General features: G+C 42.4%; 1 protein-coding gene across 2 annotated transcripts in view; it reads right to left on the bottom strand.

Annotated features, from left to right (window-relative positions):
- Nucleotides 1-19,600, bottom strand: part of PPEF1 (protein phosphatase with EF-hand domain 1) — a 148,052-nt gene extending 128,452 nt beyond the window's left edge. For both annotated transcript variants that reach the window (XM_055393683.2, XM_055393686.2), the window contains exons 1-2: nt 19,104-19,600; nt 18,164-18,216 (exon numbers count right to left, since the gene is read on the bottom strand). The gene's annotated coding sequence lies outside the window, so the exon portion shown is untranslated. The remainder of the gene's footprint in view (nt 1-18,163; nt 18,217-19,103) is intronic.
- Nucleotides 19,601-19,997: the final 397 nt, after the last annotated feature.

The following is a 19,997-nucleotide window of genomic DNA, read 5'->3' as shown; positions in this document are numbered from 1 at the left end:
AACAGTTGGTTTCTTGGAGGAATGTTGAAACTATTAACTAAAGCAAGGCCTAAGATATACCCATGGCTTTCTTTTCAAAACATTTGTTAGTATTGCCTCAGATGACTACAAGTTTATGGTGAAGACTTTGGAAAGGTTTTTAGACAATTTAAGAATACTTACTCTTGCCTTGGTTTTATTCATATATTCATCCAAAAAATATTTGTTGAGCACCTACTGTATGCCAGGCACTGTTCTAGACCCTGGAGTATATAAGTGGACTCTATGATTTAGGGATTTTCAAAGGAAAAACTAGGGTTTAATAAGTCTTCATTTACCAAAGCTGAAGTTAGTATTTTCACTAATATCTCCGAAAGGGCAAAAGTTATTCATTTACATAAAACTCTCTAAAATAGTGCTTCTGAAACTCTGATGTACTTATAGATAACGTGGGGACCCTGTTAAAACACAGATGCCTGGGCCCAGCCCCTAGAAGTTCTAATTCAGTAGGTCTGGAGTTGGCTTATGAATCTGGAGTGCTAATGAATTCCCGAGGGACAGTGAAGCATACTTTGAGAGGCACTACTCTGTAACACAGTATGGTATTTTTTTTTTAATCTCTATTTCTTTTTCAACCCACTTTTCCACAGCTTTTAAAGTCAAATATATTCTACAATGCTTTGGTGATTTTCACGGTCAACTCAGTATCAGCAGAACATGAGAATACTGTGATGCATAAAGGAAACAATGCCATAAGCTAAAGATTTCAAATATTTGGAAAGAATGAAAGAAATAACAATCATAAGCAAACTGAAGTATCAGTAATGTACTGAAACCTCACTAATTTGCCCTAGTGAGGTGGATTGTTATTCTTACTTCATAAGTCTGATTTACAAAACAGTTTTAAGGATATGTATTCAAATTAACCTGATGTAACTAAGAACAGGAAAATTCTACATGTTTAATGACTCTCTTACTTTAACAGGAAGATAAGAGCTATTTGTAATGAACATACATTTCGAATGAAGCTCTGGATTTTATATTACATGAGATAAAAATAACCTCCCCACGAAGGCCTCTGTTTCTTACCACTGAACTGATCTGTCTGCCTCATTTGCCACGCTCCTGCTGGTGTGGTTATGTGAAACGGATACTAAGTAAACTAGCTGGTGACAGATTCAAGATTTCTCTACACTATTTTTCCTAAGAAGGCTATAAAGTTAATATAGGGTCTGAAGAAAAGTACTGTCATTTTTAAAAATTAAAAAAAGTCTCTGTGCATGGAAGAATAGGAGGGTTAGGAAAGGGGACCAGGAGTAAATTCTTGCAATTTCAAGGAAATATCAGCTCTGTCACTTATTAATACAAGCCGGGTACCTTAGGAAACGTTTATTACTTCACCGAGTGCCTTCTCATTTTAAAAATGGGGATAATATTTAAATGGAAAAATCTAAGTGGAAAATCCTTCATAAATTATAAAGTGCTAAACAGATAATAGCTACCATTTCTAGGAGAGGCCTACATTTCCTGAGTGGATACACATCCTAGAGAAAAAATGTGGCCTGGTCTGTGGGTCAGGATGTGCTTAGGAGCATCAGAGACTTCAGTTTCACAGTCAGATTGCTTGGGGTCATTTTCTACAGCCACCACTTAACAGTTGTGTGTGAGCCTGGGAAAATTACATAACCTCTGTGTCTGCTTCTTATAAACTGAGATAGTAATAGCACTGCTCACACTGAGTTGATATAAGGAATACATGGGTTCGTACACATTGTGGCAGCCACGGATAGTTGCCTAGCCAGTATCTATTCTCCTTTTCTTCCATACCAATAAAGCCCTAATTTTGCTTTCAATGGCAATGGGCCCAGCCACCAAAACTTCATTTTCTAGGATCCCCAGTGGTTAGGGGTGGTCATGTGACTCTGTTCTGGACAATAAGATATAAGGATAAATCTAGTGGCTGAGGCTCCCAGAAAAGCCATTTTTCTGATTGAAAAAAAAGAGATAAGACTTAGCTGTCAGGAGCCCTTTGCTTTTACCCTTCCCCCACTGTGTCTGGAACCATGACATAATACATAGAGGAAAAACAGCCCTTTTGAGTGCATTAGGACAAGAGGCTAATGCTGAGAATGATAATGCAGAAAGGAGAGCCTGGGATACAAATGATGTGAAGTGGCTTCTTTCCCGACTTAATGTCACCTGCATTAGTGACATTAAGCCAACCCCTCTGCATTAAGTCCCTGTTATTTCACTTACCTCATCACGTGCAGCCAAACACATTCTCTAACCAATACACTTGTAAAGCAGTTTTGAGTAGTGCCTGGCTCAGTTAGTATTCAATAAATAATATTATTTGCCCAACATTCTGTTGCCTAACCAGGTAGCCGACAAGCATTGCCCCTTGATCCCTTACAACAGTACCCCAATTTTCCTTTCTGAGCTCAACTCTGTCCCTATATTAAGCCCTATGGTTTGCATGGGATTGACACCACCCTCCACTCTAAGTGTGAGATTGAACTGGTTTAATTCAATCAGCATGAGCCCACTTGCCAAGCAACAATGACTGCCCAAGGCTAGGCACACAACACAGGCCTAGGCAGCACACACATCCTCTTCTCCCAGCAAAAGGGAGAGTTCAGGTGGGCATGTAACTAAAGACAGGCAATATGAGTAATCTCCAGGCTCCTATTTAATCTACTTAATCAAATCTACAGTCAAGCACAATAAAAATTCATATCCAACTCACCTTTTCCAAAGAAAAGAACAGCAATAAAATCTACAATTTGCAATTGTGTGAATTCATTCAAATTTCTCTTCGAAAAGAGAAAAAAATAATTAACAGCTGGTTGAAACTGTTTTGTTTTTTGTAAATACGTTCAGGAGAACTCCTTTAAGAATAGATGTGCATCTGGGTTTTAGAATGAACGTTGGACCCAGAGGCAAACACTGGAAACCTATGACTAATATTGAAATAATATTCACAGACAGTTGTCATGGCAGCCTGCTCATTCTGCACAAAATAGAACCCACTGCATTTTAACAGGATTTAGCAAAGGAAAGCTGCTAGCCTGCAGACAGCCTCTAACTGCGTTAAACAATCTACTAATTGGTTTTGGTTTTATCATTATATATAGCCTTCAGACTATACCCTAATTGTATCCCAAAAAGTCACAAACACTTAAAATCACTAACAAAAACACTAAGATGATCTTAATTTAACACTTCTACCACTCTTGAAATCTTCCCATCAAACTATGAAGAAAGCTGATAGGCAAGTCCCATTGTGGGCACAGTTGAATCCACTTAGAAATCTAAAGACAGTAAGTTTGGGGGAAATCAGAGGGAAATGTCATTTCTGTCATCAATTAGCATTGGCCGGATGCCACTATATCAGTCACTTCCTTTTAAGCAGGGTTCTGTAGGAGTAGCCAATTTGGAGAGTAACCAAACTGCTCTGTGCTCAGTTACACAGTCCCAGGGGAGTGACTTTAGAAACTGGAGGCATCTTGAATCATAGAAATAAGGGAGGGGGAGACAAAGTATTTTCAGTTGATCTGTTTCTCTCTTGAGTGCCTATCTATCAAGTCTAAGCTCACTGAATGTGACTGCAGGTGATTTTGTAGATGACGTATAGCTGGTTTCGAGAGTAATACACACAAAGCCATCTTTCCTAATAGATAGACTTTTGCATATCACCCTGCCCCCGCTCCTGCCTTCTCTTTAAGAGAGAAGAGACAGAGTCTAATTAAAAGTCAATAACATAAAAAAAAATTCAGTAACATCCAAAGTTAGGAAAAACATATCAAGCCATTATCATCCATTAACATCTTGAAACAAATTAGTCCTTTGGGTTAATTAATGTTCTCTAAACTCCTTGAGATGGGGCCATGTCATACACCTAAAAAAAAACAAACTCCACACTACCCAACACTGAACTCATAGATATATTGCAGGTATGTGACAATAAACAACGGAACTGGGACACTGAGGAGCAGTCCCTCAGTAACTGGTGGGCAGATTAAAGGCACTGTCAAAATGGTATAGGAGAGAAATGTGGAAATACTGAATCAGTGAGGATTGTATTTTCCCTCACACAACTGAAACTCTCACTAAATAGCAGCATTAAAAATTAGTGATTTTACTTTTCAAATGTAACCGGGAGTCTGGAAGTAGTAGCTCTGGGGCTGGGACCCAGGTATCTTCCTTCTTTCTGCTGAGCAATGTAGCTTTCTTTTTCACAATTGTCAGCTCATGATCACAAAATGGCTGCTCTCCCTCCTGCATTGTATGTACATTCTGAGGAGAAAGTGAAGCTAAGGGCAAAATGGGGCATACCAACTGAGTCGACCTCCTTTTAAAGAAATGGTTTTGGAAGCCCACCTACTTCTATACAAGTCATTGGCCAGAATTACATCACACAGTCTCTTCTAACTGTAAGGGAACCCAGGAAATCAATCCTGATTGGACACATTTCTGAGTCAAACAAAATCAGGAAGTGTGGTGTAGAGGTTAAATACAGACTATGGAGCCAGATGGCCTGGGTGTAAAACCCTACTCCTTTATTTACTTAGCTTTGTGACTTAGTTACGTAATTATTCTGTGATTCAGTTTTCTCATCTGTAAACTAAGCATAGTAACAGTACCTTTCTCACAGGTTTCTTGGGAGGATTAAATGAGTTGATATGGGTAAAGAGTCTGAACAGTCTCTAATACATAGCAAGCATTCTACAAATGTTTATTCTTATTACTGACAAAAAGAAGAATGAATATTGAAGAAGCAACTAGCAGTATCTGCTGTAGGTGTGTTGGCCACTCTGTAACCTCACCCATCCTGGTTACTGTAATAAGCGGGAACAAGTGGCCTGCTGCATCTGAGAACTGATGGCTCTCCAGGCCGGTAAACCAAAACCCCGAGCTGTCAGAGCGGCCATTCCCATGACCATCAGCCTCTGTCCTCATTTCCTCAGAGCCAAGGGCAACAAAACTTCCCAGTGTCTGAACCAAGAAGACACTGCCAGCCCACTGTGGTGATGCCCATCCATTCTAGACATGAATCATCAGGACTCCGTCTGTTGCAAGAGTCAGTAAGGCCAACTCCTGCTGGCCCCAGCACAACTGGAAATGCACCCTTCTGACAGCTGACATGTCAGCAAGGAGACCTAAGGTCTGACGTGCTCGAGGCCTTAAATGACAGCACCTGGTCACTCTGTTTCTCACCTCCAGTTCCTCACTGTTGGCTCTATTCTCAGGCTTCAAACTGGTGTCTCTCAGACCTTGTGATCACCCACATTAACTTCTCAACATCCTCCCTATGTTTCAGTAATTCTCCACATTTGACTCCTCGAGGAGAAACAAGAAATTTGCTCTCCCAGCCTCTTTCATAGCAGGAGCACAGGTGTGTAACCTAGGCTCTGCCAGAGACCTCAATTTAGAAGAGAGCGACAGAAGGAGTCAAGAGGTTATGAAAGCCATCATCCGCCAAAGTCAGTTTGCAGAGACAGCAGTACCAGAGACTCTGGGCCCCATCACTGGCTTGAGTTGCTAAGTTTGTATTCAAAAGTGGCAGCCATGGGCAGGTATGTCTGCTGGGACAGCCCTGCAATGATATTCAGACATTATTCCTGGCTTTAGAGTCTCCAAAGCCAGCCTTCAAGGGGAGCCTCTGGGCCACCAAATATCCTTTAATAAATATTTTGTTCTTAAACTAGAAGTGTTGAATCAGCTTAGATGATGTTATACCCTAAATCTCAGTAGTGTACACTTCTCAAGGTTTATTTTTCACTCCTGTTTTGCGCAGGCTGGCTGCAGTTCAGTAACATGTGGTCCTTTCTCTAAGTCTTGGGCCAACGTCTCTCTGGGGCACTGCTATAGTCATAACAAAGCGGAAATATCAAAGCAGCACCCCACAAGCTGGCCCTTCACACCTCTGCTGGGAAGTGAGGCACATCACTTGCGCCCACATCCAACTGCTAAAAATAAGTCACTCGGTCAAACCTATCCATGGGGCAATGGTGTAAAAATCCTACCTGGGAAGAGCAGTAAATATCTGGGGCAAGAAGCTTCTGCTGTAGGCAACTCAGAGCCCGTGTGATACCACGCAATAGTCAGATGGCAACAGAATCCCAAGCCTCTGGATTATCTGACACTGAGTCCAGGGTGAACAAGGAAATGTCTCCTCTCAGGAATTCACACAAAAGGCCCAGAATAAGCTCTGACTGGGACTGACTGACCTAGCATGAGTCATCTCCAATCATGAACAGCTCCATTCAAGATATTTTTATGGAATGGTGACTATGTACCAGGTCCTACTTAGTTTCCACAAAATACAACAGTGAACAAAACCAAATCCATGCCCTCACAGAACTTTCTGGCTGAGAATGATAAGGGGCAGAAAATATTTAGAAATAAATAAATATCTAGAAAATTACATGGTGGTGCAGTGTACAGAAAAATAAAGCAGGAAAGGGGGATATTGAGTTTCCAGGGTGAAGGGGAAAGGAAAACAGCAATTCTATACAGTCAGGGGAGGATTGCTGAGAAGATATTTGGGCAAATACCTGAGCAAGGTGAGAGAGCAATGCGGTGACACAGAGAAAGAGCAGTAAAGGCTGTGAGAATAGCATGTGCAAAGGCCCTGAGGCAGAAAAGGCCTACTGTGTTTGAGGAACAGGAAGCAGGCAAGATCCCTTCATGGATCGCAGCCTTGTCATGGCGAAGGGGCTTGTGTAACTCAGTGAAGCTATGAGCTATGCCATGTAGGGCCACCCAAGAAGAAAGGGTCATAGTGAAGAGTTCTGGCAAAACGTGGTCCAGAGGAGGAGGAAACGGCAAACCACTCCAGTATTCTTGCCTGGAGAAGGTCATGGACAGTATGAAAAAGCAGAACAATATGACACCACAAGATGCACGCCCTCCCGGTTGTAAAGTGTCCAATATGCTACTGGGGAAGACCGGCAAGCAACTATTAATAGATTCAGCAAGAATGAAACGGCTAGGTGAAATCAGAAATGATGTTCAGTTGCAGATGTGGTGAAAGTAAAGTTTGATGCTGTAAAGAACAATACTGCATAGGAACCTGGAATGTTAGGTTCATGAATCAAGCTACATAGGACGTCGTCAAGCAGGAGATGGCAAGAATTAATATCAATATCTTAGGAATCAGTGAACTCAGATGGACAGGAATGAGAGAATGTAATTCAGATGACCATTATATCTACCACTGGGCTAGAATCCCTTAGAAGAAACGGAGTAGCCCTCATAGTCAACAAAAGAGTCCTAAATGCAGTACTTGGGTACAATCTCAAAAACGACAGAATGATCTCAGTTTCAACAGACTGGTTCCAAATAGGAAAAGGAGTGCATCAAGGCTGTATATTGTCACCTTGCTTATTTAACTTATATGCAGAGTACATCATGAGGAACTCTGGGCTGGAAGAAGCACAAGCTGGAATCAAGATTGCTGGGAGAAATATCAATAACCTCAGATATGCAGATGACACCACCCTTATGGCAGAGAGTGAAGAGGAACTCAAAAGCCTCTTGATGAAAGTGACAGAGGAGAGTGAAAAGGTTGGCTTGAAGCTCAACATTCAGAAAACAAAGATCATGGCATCTGGTCCCATCACTTCATGGGAAATAGATGGAAAAACAGTGGAAACAGTGTGAGACTTTATGTTTTTGGGCTCCAAAATCACTGCAGATGCTGATTGCAGCCATGAAATTAAAAGACGCTATTCCTTGGAAGGAAAGTTATGACCAACCTTGATAATATATTAAAAAGCAGAGACATTACTTTGCCAACAAAGGTCCGACTAGTCAAGGCTATGGTTTTTCCCGTGGTCATGTATGGATGTGAGAGTTGGACTGTGAAGAAAGCTGATCGCCGAAGAATCGATGCTTTTGAACTGTGGTGTTGGAGAAGACTCTTGAGAGTCCCTTGGACTGCAAGGAGATCCAACCAGTCCATTCTAAAGGAGATCAATCCTGGGTATTCATTGGAAGGACTGATGCTAAAGCTGAAACTACTATACTTTGTCAACCTCATGCGACGAGTTGACTCACTGGAAAAGACTCCGATGCTGGGAAATGTTGGGGGCGGGAGGAGAAGGGGACGACCGAGAATGAGATGGCTGGATGGCATCACCGACTCTGTGGACATGAGTTTGAGTGAACTCCGGGAGTTGGTGATGGACAGGGAGGCCTGGCGTGCTGTGATTCATGGGGTCGCGGAGAGTCGGACACGACTGAGCGACTGAACTGATCTCAATTTGTTTCCAAGGCAAACCATTCAATACCACAGTAATCCAAGTCTATGCCCCAACCAGATGCCAGAGAAGCTGAAGTTGACCCGTTCTATGAAGACCTACAACACCTTCTAGAACTAACACACAAAAAAGATGTCTTTTTCATCACAGGGAACTGGAATGCAAAAGTAGGAAGAGATATATGGAGTAACAGGCAAGTTTGGCCTTGGAGTACAAAATGAAGCAGGGCAAAGGCTAACAGAGTTTTGCCAAAAGAACACATCAGTGATAGCAAACACCCTTTTCCAACAACACAAGAGATGACTCTACACATGGACACAACCAGATGATCAATACTAAAATCAGATTGATCATATTCTTTGCAGTTGAAGACAAAGAAGCTCTATATAGACAGTAAAATCAAGACCTGGAGCTGACAGTGGCTCAGATCATGAACTTCTTACTGCAAAATTCAGGCTTAAATTGAAGAAAGCTGTGAAAATCACTAGGCCATTCAGGTATGACCTAAGTCAAATCCCTTATATACAGTGGAAGTGACAAACAGATCCAAGAGATTAGATCTAGTAGACAGAGTGCCTGAAGAACTATGGACAGAGGAGGCAATAACCAAAACTATGCCAGAGAAATAGAAACTGCAAGAAGGCAAAGTGGTTGTCTGAGGAGGCTTTACAAATAGCTGAGGAAAGAAGAGAAGCAAAAAGCAAGGGAGAAAGGGAAAGATATACCCAACTGCATGCAGAGTTCCACAGAATAGCAAGGAGAGATAAGAAAGCCTTCTTAAATGAAAAATGCAAAGAAAAAGAGGAAAATAATAGTATTAGAAAGACTAAAGATCTCTTCAAGAAAATTGGAGATATCAAGGGAACATTTCTTGTAAGGATGGGCCTAATAAAGCACAGAAACAGTAAGGACCTAACAGAAGTAGAAGAGATTTAAGAAGAGGTGGCAAGGGACTTCCCTGGTGGTCCAGTAGCTATGACTTTGAACTCCCAATGCAGGGGGCCTCATTTCGATCTCTGGTCAAGAAACTAGATCCTATGTGCCACAACTAAGAGTTTTCATGTCAAAACTAAAGACCTAGAGCAGTCAAATAAATAAATATTTAAAAAAAAGAGGAGGTGGCAAAAATACACAGAAGAACTACACAAAAAAGGTCTTACTGACTCAGATAAGTATGGTCTAGTGTGTTCACTCACCTAGAGCCAAACATTCTGGAGTGTGAAGTCAAGTGGGCCTTAGGAAGCATTACTAAGAACAAAGCTAGGGGAGGTGATGTAATTCCAAGTGAGCTATTTAAAATTCTAAAAGATGAGGCTGTTAAAGTGCTGGACTCAATATGCCAGCAAATTTGGAAAACAACAGTGGCCACAGGTCTGGAAAAAGGTCAGTGTTCATTCCAATCCCTAAGAAGGGCAATGCCAAAGAATGTTAAAAGTACCATACAACTGCGCTCACTTCACATGCCAGCAAGGTTATACTCAAAATCCTTTAAGCTAGGCTTCAGTAATATGTGAACTGAGAACTTCCAGATGTTCAAGTTGGATTTAGAAAAGGCAAAAGTATCAGACACCAAACTGCCAACCTTCACTGGGTCATGGAGAAAGCAAGGGAATTCCAGAGAAACATCTGCTTCTGCTTAATTGACTACATTAAAGCCTGTGACTGTTTGGATCACAACAAACTATGGAAAATTCTTAAAGAGATGGGAATAGGCTCCAGTTTCATCCACCTCATTGGAACTGATTCAAATGTATTCTTTTTAATTGCTGAAAGTAATCAGCCTCCAATTAAAATAAATAAATGAAAAAAAAGAGAGAGATGGGAATAACCTACCACCTTACTCGTCTCCTGAAAAACCTGTATGCAGGTCAAGAAGCAATAGTTAGAACAGGACATGGAATAAAGGATTGGTTCAAAATTGAGAAAGAAGTACAACAAGGCTGGATACTGCCGTCTTGCTTATTTAACTTATATGCAGAGTACATTATGTGAAATGCCAGGCTGGATGATTCACAAGCTGGAATTAAGACTGCTGGGAGAAATATCAACAACCTTAGATATTCAGATGATACCACTCTAATGCCACAAAGTGAAGGGGAAAAAAAGAACCTCTTGAGGAAGGTCAAAAAGGAGAGTGAGAAAGCTGATTTGAAACTAAACATTCAAAAAACTAAGATCATGGCATCTGGTCCCATCACCTCAGGGCAAACAGGAGGAGAAAAAGTGGAAGCAGTGACAGATTTTATTTTCTTGGTCTCCAAAATCACTGCAGATGGTGACTGCAGCAATGAAATTAAAAGACACTTACTCCTTGGAAGGAAAGTTATGACCAACCTGGACAGCATATTAAAAAGCAGAGACATTACTTTGTCAACAAAGGTCTGTCTAGTCAAGGCTATGGTTTTTCCAGTGGCCGTGTATGGATGTGAGAGTTGGACTATAAAGAAAGCTGAGCACCAAAGAATTGATGCTTTTGAACTGTGGTGTTGGAGAAGACTCTTGAGAATCCCTTGGACTGCAAGGAGATCCAACCAGTCCATCCTAAAGGAGATCAGTCCTGGGTGTTCATTGGAAGGACTGATGCTGAAGCTGAAACTCCAATACTTTGGCCACCTGATTCAAAGAACTGACTCATTGGAAAAGACCCCGATGCTAGGAAAGATTGAAGGCAGGAGGAGAAGGGGACGACAGAGGATGGGATGGTTGGATGGCATCACCGACTTGATGGACATGGGTTTGGGTGAACTCCAGGAGTTGGTGATGGACAGGGAGGCCTGGCGTGCTGCAGTTCATGGGGTCGCAAAGAGTCAGACACGACTGAGCGACTGAACTGAACTGCACCAATCAATTTGATACACCATATTAACAAATTAAAAGATAAAAATCATACGATCATCTCAATAGATGCAGAGAAAGCTTCTGACAAAATTCAACAGCCATTTATGTAAAAAAAAAAAAAAAAAACTCTCCAGAAAGTAGGCACAGAAGGAACATAACTCAAACGTAATATAGGCCACATACAACGAACCACAGCAAACATTATTCTCAGTGGTGAAAAACTGAAAGCACTTCCTCTAAGATCAGGAATAAGACAAGGAAGCCCACTCTCACCAATATTATTCAACACAGTTTTGGAAGTCCTAGCCACAGCAATCAGAAAAGAAAAAGAAATAAAAGGAATCCAGATTGAAAAAGAAGTAAAACTATTTTCAGATGACATGAATTCTTTACATAGAAAACCCTAAAGATGCCACCAGAAAATTGTTAGAGCTAATCAATGAATACAGTAAAGTTGCAGGATAAAAAATTAATACACAGAAATCCCTAGCATTCCTATACACTAGCAATGAGAAATCAGAAAGAGAAATTAAGGAGACAATCTCATTCACCATTGCAAACAAAAGAATAAAACGCTTAGGAATAAATTTACCTAGAAAGACAAAAAACCTGCATGCAAAAATTTATAAGACACTGATGAAAGAAATCAAAGACAACACAAACAGATGGAGAGATATACCATGTTTGGATTGGAAGAGTCAACATTGTGAAATGACTATACTACCCAAAACAATCTACAGATTCAATGCAATCTCTATCAAACTACCAATGATATTTTTCACAGAACTAGAAAAAATAATTTCACAATTTGTATGGAAACACAAAAGACACCAAATAGCCACAGCAATCTTGAGGAAAGAAAAAAAATGGAGATGGAGGACTCAAGCTTCCTGAGTTCAGACTATACTACAAAGCTACAATCATTAAAATAGTATGGCACTGACACAAAAACAGAAATATATACCAATGGAACAAGATAGAAAGCCTGGAGATAAATCCACACACACCTATGGGCACCTTGTCTCTGACAAAGGAAGCAAAAATATACAATGGAGAAAAGACAATCTGTTCAAGAAGTGGTGCTGGGAAAACTGGTCAGCTACGTGTAAAAGAATGAAATTAGAATACTTCCTAATAAAATACACAAAAATAAACTCAAAATGGATTTAAGACCTAAATGTAAGACCAGAAACTATAAAATTCTTAGAGGAAAACATAGGAAGAACACTCTTTGACATAAATTACAAGATCCTCTATGACCCATCTCCTAGAGTAATGGAAATAAAAACAAACAAATGGGACCTAATTAAACGTAAAAATTTTTGCACAATGAAGGAAACTATAAGCAAGGTGAAAAGGCAAAAGGCAACCCTCAGAATGGGAGAAAATAATAGCAAATGAAACAACTGACAAAGGATTAATCTCCAAAAGATACAAGTTCACACAGCTCAATACCAGAAAAACAAACAACCCAATCAAAAAATGGGCAGAAGACCTAAACAGTTATTTCTCCAAAGAAAACATACAGATGGCTAACAAATGCATGAAAAGATGCTCATCATCACTCATTATTAAAGAAATGCAAATCAAAGCTACAATGAGGTATCATCTCACACTTATTGGAATGGCTATCATCAAAAAGTCCACAGACAATACATGCTGGAGAGGATATGGAAAAAGTGGACCCTCTTGTTGGTGTGAATGCAAACTGATACAGCCACTATGTATGGAGATTCCTTAAAAAACTAGGAATAAAACTATAATATGACCCAACAATCCCACTACTGAGCATATATCCTGAGGAAACCAGAACTGAAAAAGACACATGTACCCCAATGTTCACTGCAGCACTATTTATAATAGCTAAGACATGGAAGCAACCTAGATGTCCATCAGCAGATGAATGGATAAGGAAGTTGTGGTACATATATACAACGGAATATTACTCAGCTACAAAAAGGAATGCATTTGAATTAGTTCTAATGAGGTGGATGAATCTAAAGCCTATTATACGTAGTGAAGTAAGTTAGAAAGAGAAAGACAAATATCGTATATTAACGCATATATATGGAATCTAAAAGATGGCACTGATGATCCTACATGCAGGGCAGCAAAGGAGACACAGATGGAAAGAACAGACTTTTGGACTCAGTGGGAAGAGAGGGTGGGATGATAATAGCAGTGAAACATATACAATACCATATATAAAATAGATAGCCGGTGGGAGTTTGATGTATGATGCAGGAAAGCCAAACCCAGTACTCTGTGACAACCTGGAGCAATGGTGTAGGGAAGGAGGTGAGAGGGGTATTCGGGAGGGAGGGGACACATGCATGCCTATGGATGATTCGTGTTGATGTATGGCAGAAACCATCATAGTATTAAAAAGCAATTATCCTCCAATTAAAATAACTTAATTTAAAAAACATACATATATGGAATCTAGAAAGATGATACTGATGATCCTATTCACACGGGAGCAAAGGAGACGCAGACATAAAGGACAGACTTTTGGACACAGCAGGGGAAGGAGAGGGTGGAACAATTTGAGAGAATAGCATTGAAACATATACAATACCATACGTAAAACAGACAGCCAATGGGAATTTGCTGTATGATGCAGGAACCTAAAGCCGGTGCTCTGTGACAACCTAGAAGGGTGGGATGGGCGGGGAGGGAGGTTTAAGAAGGAGGGGACATATGTATACCTATGACTGATTCATGCTGACGTATGGCAGAAACACCACAACACTGCAAAGCAATTATCCTCCAATTAAAAACAAATTTAAAAAAAAGACACTTGCTCCTTGGAAGGAAAGCTATGACAAACCTAAACAGCATACTGAAAAGCAGACATCACTTTCCAACAAAGGTCCATATAGTCAAAGCTACGGTTTTCCCTGTAGTCATGTACAGATGTGAGATTTGGACCATAAGGAAGGCTGAGGGATGAAGAATTGATGCTTTTGAACTGTGGTACTGGAGAAGACTCTTGAGAGTCCCTTGGACTGCAAGGAGATCAAACCAGTCGATCCTAAAGGAAATCAACTCTAAATATTCATTAGATGGACTGATGCCTAAGCTCCAATATTTTGGCCACCTGAAGTGAAGAGCTGACTCACTGGAAAAGACCTCGAAGCTGGGAAAGACTGAAGGTAAATGAGATGGTTAGACAGCATCACTGACTCAATTGAAATGAATCCGAGCAAACTCCAGGAGACAGTGGAGGACAGAGGAGCCTGGCATGCTGCAGTCCACGGGGTTGAAAAGATTCAGATACAACTGAGTGACTGAAAAACAACAAAGCAGCCAAGTGTGGTCCTGTAAGGCAATGTAACAGGATATATGATCAGAGGGATAATAAATGGAAGATCAGATCATGTAGGGCCTTACAAGCCTGTGTAAGTCTCTGGGTTCCATTCGAGTTAAAGTTGGGAGCTACTGAAGTGTTTTGAACAGAAAAGTGGCATGATCTAACTTAGGTTTTGAAAGGACCACTCCAGTGGCTCAGTGATGAAGAATCCACCTGCCAATGCAGGAGACATGGGTTCAATCCCTGGTCTGGGAAGATCCCACATGTCAAGGAACACCTAAGCCCTTGCACCACAACTACTAAGCCCGTGCTCTAAAGCCAAAAACCACAACTACTGAAGCCCAAGTGCCCTAGAGCCCACGCTCCACAACAAGAGAAGCCACCACAATGAAAAGCCCAAGAACCAGAGAATAGATCCCACTTGCTGAAACTAGAGGAAAGCCCACACAGCAATGAAGACCCAGCACAGCTAAAAATAAATGAAGTTTTTTAAAAAATCCCTAGGTGACAAGGCCTGAGAGAAGATGCCCAGCAAGTATGACTTTAAAAAATAAAAATAAGAAAGATCACTCTGCTTACTGTGTGAAGAATAGTCTGTAGAGAGAAAAGGGCAGAAGCTGGGAGGCCAGAATATGACGTTCTCGGCAATGATCCAGACAAAAATGACGGTGACTTTGATTTGTATGGTAGCAGGGCAGATGATTAGATTCTAGATAGATCTTGATGGTATAGACAAAAGGATTTGCAAGTGAGATTAAATTTGCAGTGTGAGAGGGGAAAAAGAATCAAGTATGATTTCTTCCATTTTTCTCTACATTTTATGCCTAAATGTAGAAAGATGTACAATTTTGTAGAAAAATGTAAAATGTACATTTTAGGCCTAAATGTAGAGAGAAAAATGTAGAAAGATGAGGTTGCTGTTATCTGAGACAAGGAAGATAAGGAAGACTAAGAAAGGAGACGACACAGGCAGAACAGGACTGAGATACCTATTAGACATCTAAATGGACATGTTTTGCAGGAAGACTGGGAGTTTGACAGAAAAGTCTGGACTAGAGATATAAATTTGAAAGTCATCTAGGTTTTCAAACATATTTAAGGTCATTAGATTCAATGAGATCACCAGAGTGGTGATAATGAATAGAAACATCCACAAACTGAGGCCTGTGGAACACCCATGTTTAGAAGTCTAAGCAATGAGATCCAACAAAGGTGACTGAAAAGGGGTGACCAATGAGGTAAGAAACAAAATCAGGACAGAGTGGCATCCTAAAAGCTGGGAGGACAAAAAAAAAAGCTGGGAGGGGTAAACGCTTCCAAAAGGAGAAGAGGTACTGGAGAGAACACCTAGGGACATATTTTCTAAGAGTTTTTCTTTTTTTCTATAAAAGAGAGTAGAGAAATGGGGGTAGCTGAGGTGGAAATGAGATTAAGAGATGATTTTTTAAGAATGAGAAAAATTACAGCATGTTTGTATGCTGACAGGAATCATCGAATAGAGAGAAAGTAAATAATAATGAAGGAGAAAGAAGGGAGTTGTTAGGGTTCTTTCCTTGAATAGGCAACAGCAGGTGGTTGGGTGTCGACAGGAATGCAGACAAGTCATCTCCGGCAGGAGTTGTCAACCGGGGCACTCGTGACTTTGGGGGCACAGTTATTTCTTGTGGTGGGGCTGTTCTGTGCATGGTAGAATGTCACTGCACCTCTCCTCTCTATGCACTGGATGCCAGCAGCACGCTAGCCCCACCACCCCAGTCATGACAGCCCAGAGCATCTCCAGACATCACCAAATAACCCCCAGGGAACATTTTGGGTTGTAACAACTTGAGGAGTGGTGCTGCTATCGGCCTCTAGTGAGCAGAGGCCAGGGATGCTGTGAAACATCTCACATTACACAGGACAGCTCCCCCACAACAGAGCTCCCCAGTTCCAAATGTCAACGGGGCTGTGGTCAGAAAGCCCTAATCTAGAGGCAGGGCCAGGTCTAGAGCTCAAAGGGCACAAATACAGGCAAGTGAGATGTGAGGGGTACTACCCCTCTTCAGGTTGCTTCCATATTTTTTCACGGAAATAAGGAAGCAAGGTCATCAGTTGTAGGTGAGGTTGGGGCAGGAGGTACAGGAAGTTTAGGGAGAGAAGATAAGAACCCGTCCTCTAGGTGACGTGGAAAACGAATGAACAGGGAAAGCAGACATAATTCTGGGCCGCATTAAGAACACACTGAGGTACTTTGTCAAGAATTTAATGTGAAATCAGTAGGCCTGAAGGTGTGTTCCTCCTGGGGCCATATTCAGAGGTGGCGTTGGGAAAGAGTTGGATTTAAGAAACTGGTTTTGCCAATAAGGACAAGCAACCAAGAGGCAAAGGAGTGATAAAAATGACCACAGAACTTGAACTGGGTAAGAAGACAGAGGGATGTAAGCGACTGTGAAAAGGGAGGTGGGCAAAAAGTAACAAATACCTATTCCAGGACTTCCCTGGTGGCTCAGTGGCAAAGAATCGCCTGCCAATACAGGAGACATGGGTTTGATCCCTACGTCGGGAGGATCCCACATGCTGGAGAGCAACTAAGCCCATGCGCCACAACTACTCAGCCTGTACTCTAGAGCCGGGGAGCCACAACTACTGAGCCCACAAGCCCTAGAGCCCATACTCCGCAACAAGAGAAGCCACCACAATGAGAAGTCCTTGCACTGCGTCCAAGAGCAGCCCCTGCTCTCCACAACTAGAGAAAAGCCCGCGTGGCAACAAAGACCCAGCACTGCCAAAAACAAAATAAATAAATTTGTTTAAAAAAAAAACACCCATTCCAACAGACTAGTTTCAAATGTCTTGATGAGCTGTAAAAAGGGAAAAATAAGGTAAACTCTGCCATACTAAGGTAACCACTCCCTTAGTGAATACTTGAAAAAACACTGAGAGAGTACAATCACGTTTAAATGAAATCAGGTCAGTGGAGCTTCCTAAGTCAGCTCAATGTCTGGGGTTGTGGTTTCCTTGGTTGAGTCACCCTCCATCAGTGAGGCCTAATGCTGGGGAAACCATACCAAATTTCTGAGAAATCAGAGGACTCAAAAAGTTTAAAGAGACTTCTAGTCTTTATTTGTTAGTGTATCTATTTCTCTGGTAGTTGTTCAGTGATTATGGGCAGACCTGGGGGTGACAGGCCTCACAAATCTAACTGAATAGCCTGAAGTGCAAGGTGAAATTGTGGCCAGCTGTGGCACTAGCCATGACGCTAGTAGTGGCAAGGTGAAAGTCATCAACAGTGATTGGCTACAGGCTATTGGTTCCAGCTTTTGAGGATTTCATTTAAAAAATTACAAAAGAGGGTGGCAGGAAGGCACAAAAGGAACAGGACATATATAAACTTATAGCTGATTCACACTGTTGTACAGCAGAAACCAATACAACATTGTAAAGCAATTATCTTCCAGTTAAAACAAATTATAAAAGACAAGATATTATAAGAGACCAAATGATGCTGGGAGGGATTGGGGGCAGGAGGAGAAGGGGACGACAGAGAATGAGATGGCTGGATGGCATCACCGACTCGATGGACATGAGTTTGAGTGAACTCCGGGAATTGGTGATGGACAGGAAGGCCTGGCATGCTGTGATTCATGGGGTCGCAAAGAGTCAGACACGACTGAGCGACTGAACTGAACGGCACTCTTAATACGAACAACATGTCGCCTTTAGGAATAAGGGCCTCCCCAAACCACATGGCTATCAGAAAACCGAGTATGAGCCCCGCCCTGCCACTCACCAGCAGAATGGTCTTGGCAAGGCATTGGAACTCTTCAGCTTCAACTTCTTCAGCTGCAAAATGGAGATAGTAGTACTTACCATGGCTACCTCATAGTAATGGATGTGAAAATGCTCTGTAAACCATATAGCACTTTACTAGTAACAGAGACTGTGAATACACCTTGAAGGCAGCTGGGGAGTATAACAGAAGTCTCCCTCCTTTTCACTAAAGGCAGAATCCTATGTCGCGTGCATCAGGGTGCAGCAGCCTCTTTTCTATGTGTGGGGACCTGGTCAAAGCCTGCACGTGGCAAACCAACCCTTAGGGCAAAGGCAGACAGAAAGCTCAAGAAAGGGCAGAGCATTCCGGAGAGACAAACCAAAACACAACTGGCGGGTGCAATTTAGGCCTAATTCTTGGTAGCCTTGTTTTCAACTGACAAGGGTTTGGAAACAGGTGAAATATACTGATTACTAGGCATCCTGGGAGTCATTATGGCTCACTGGCAAGAAACACAGACTTTTCATGAATTCATCCCCTGGCTGTGGATGTCCACTCATAGTCATCCCATGGCTCGCACTCTCAGAGTCAAGTGCTCAAGAGGCCTCTGGGAATTATCAACAAAAAGGCATTCTGGAAGGGTCCCATGTAAACATCACAGGGAGCTAATTAGGATACAGGAAACCTGGAACTAGCGAACCTAACCCCGCCCCTAACTACTCCTATGGAAAAACAACAGGGCAGATAATGCCTCCATTTTCCCAACCTGCAAAGTAGAGATAACATTTAGACCCAGAGGGGAAAGCAAGGGTGTCTAGTTCAACCCACACATTCACAAAGGCGGATACAGAGGCTTGGGAGGTGAACTGACATTCAAGACTAGACAGATAGTCTAGTGCTGCCAAGGCAGCACTAGAATCCAGATAACCACCCTCAGATTAGTGCACCTTCCACCCACCTGTTTCTTCCAGGGGGCCTTCCCAGGAAGACAGGAGTTGGCCGAAGGGGATGCTTTCATACAATCAGTATCGTTTCTCCATTATTCTGCCAGCCTCAGAGGAAGACGCCTGGGAAGCGGACAGCCGTAGCCTTCAGCCATGTCCAACTCACCACTTCAAGAGGCCCCTCAAATGGTTTTAAGTGGGTTTTCAAGCTTGAGGATGGCGAGCAATCCTAGGATGGTAAGGAAGATCCATCCAGAAGCACTGGGGAAGACAAACGGCACCGACAATGAAAACCAGGAAAAAAGAGCACACACACGCCCTTCACAATGGATGATCCCAGCACTTCTTGGGGACCACAGTCCTGGAAGCACAGCAGCAGGCTCACGGGCTGCACTCCCTCGGGCCGCGCTGGGCTTAATGCTCTCCTGTCCTGATTTTGGAATTCTCAGTAACTTAAGATCGAGGAACCTGATATTTTCCTTTCGCATTGGGCCCCTCAAATCTTGCGGCCGGTCCTGCCTCACCCCCGCCCCCCACCCCAGCCATAAAGGGGAGGCTGGCCTGTACTGCCCCCGCCCCTCCCCAGACAAATAAGCTCAAACAAAAGCCCCTGGGGCTTCAGGAGGGGAAGGATGTTGTGGAAAAGGTCTGGGGAGCATGAGGAGCCTGTATCCTAGGGCAAGAGGCCGACTGACCAGGTGTCTTTTCCACAGCTGACAAGATCAATATAAAAATGACCCCCCGGCCCGGGCCACCCCGCCCGCCAGCCCGGTGCTGCGCCTGAATCTTTGCCTCCGCGTGGTGCTGCTGTGCGCCCTGCTCCGCACTCGAGGCTTCCAGTACTGACGGAAGCGGCCAGCGTGCCCGCGGGGAAAGTGGGGAAGTGCGAGTCCCCCAGGCTGAGGGAA

Source organism: Moschus berezovskii, chromosome X, assembly GCF_049115385.1.
Source record: "Moschus berezovskii isolate FMDL1 chromosome X, NW_MosBer_1.0, whole genome shotgun sequence".
Taxonomy (NCBI): domain Eukaryota; kingdom Metazoa; phylum Chordata; class Mammalia; order Artiodactyla; family Moschidae; genus Moschus; species Moschus berezovskii.
Note: the sequence above shows the minus strand (reverse complement) of the source record. Positions and strands in the feature narration are given on the sequence as shown.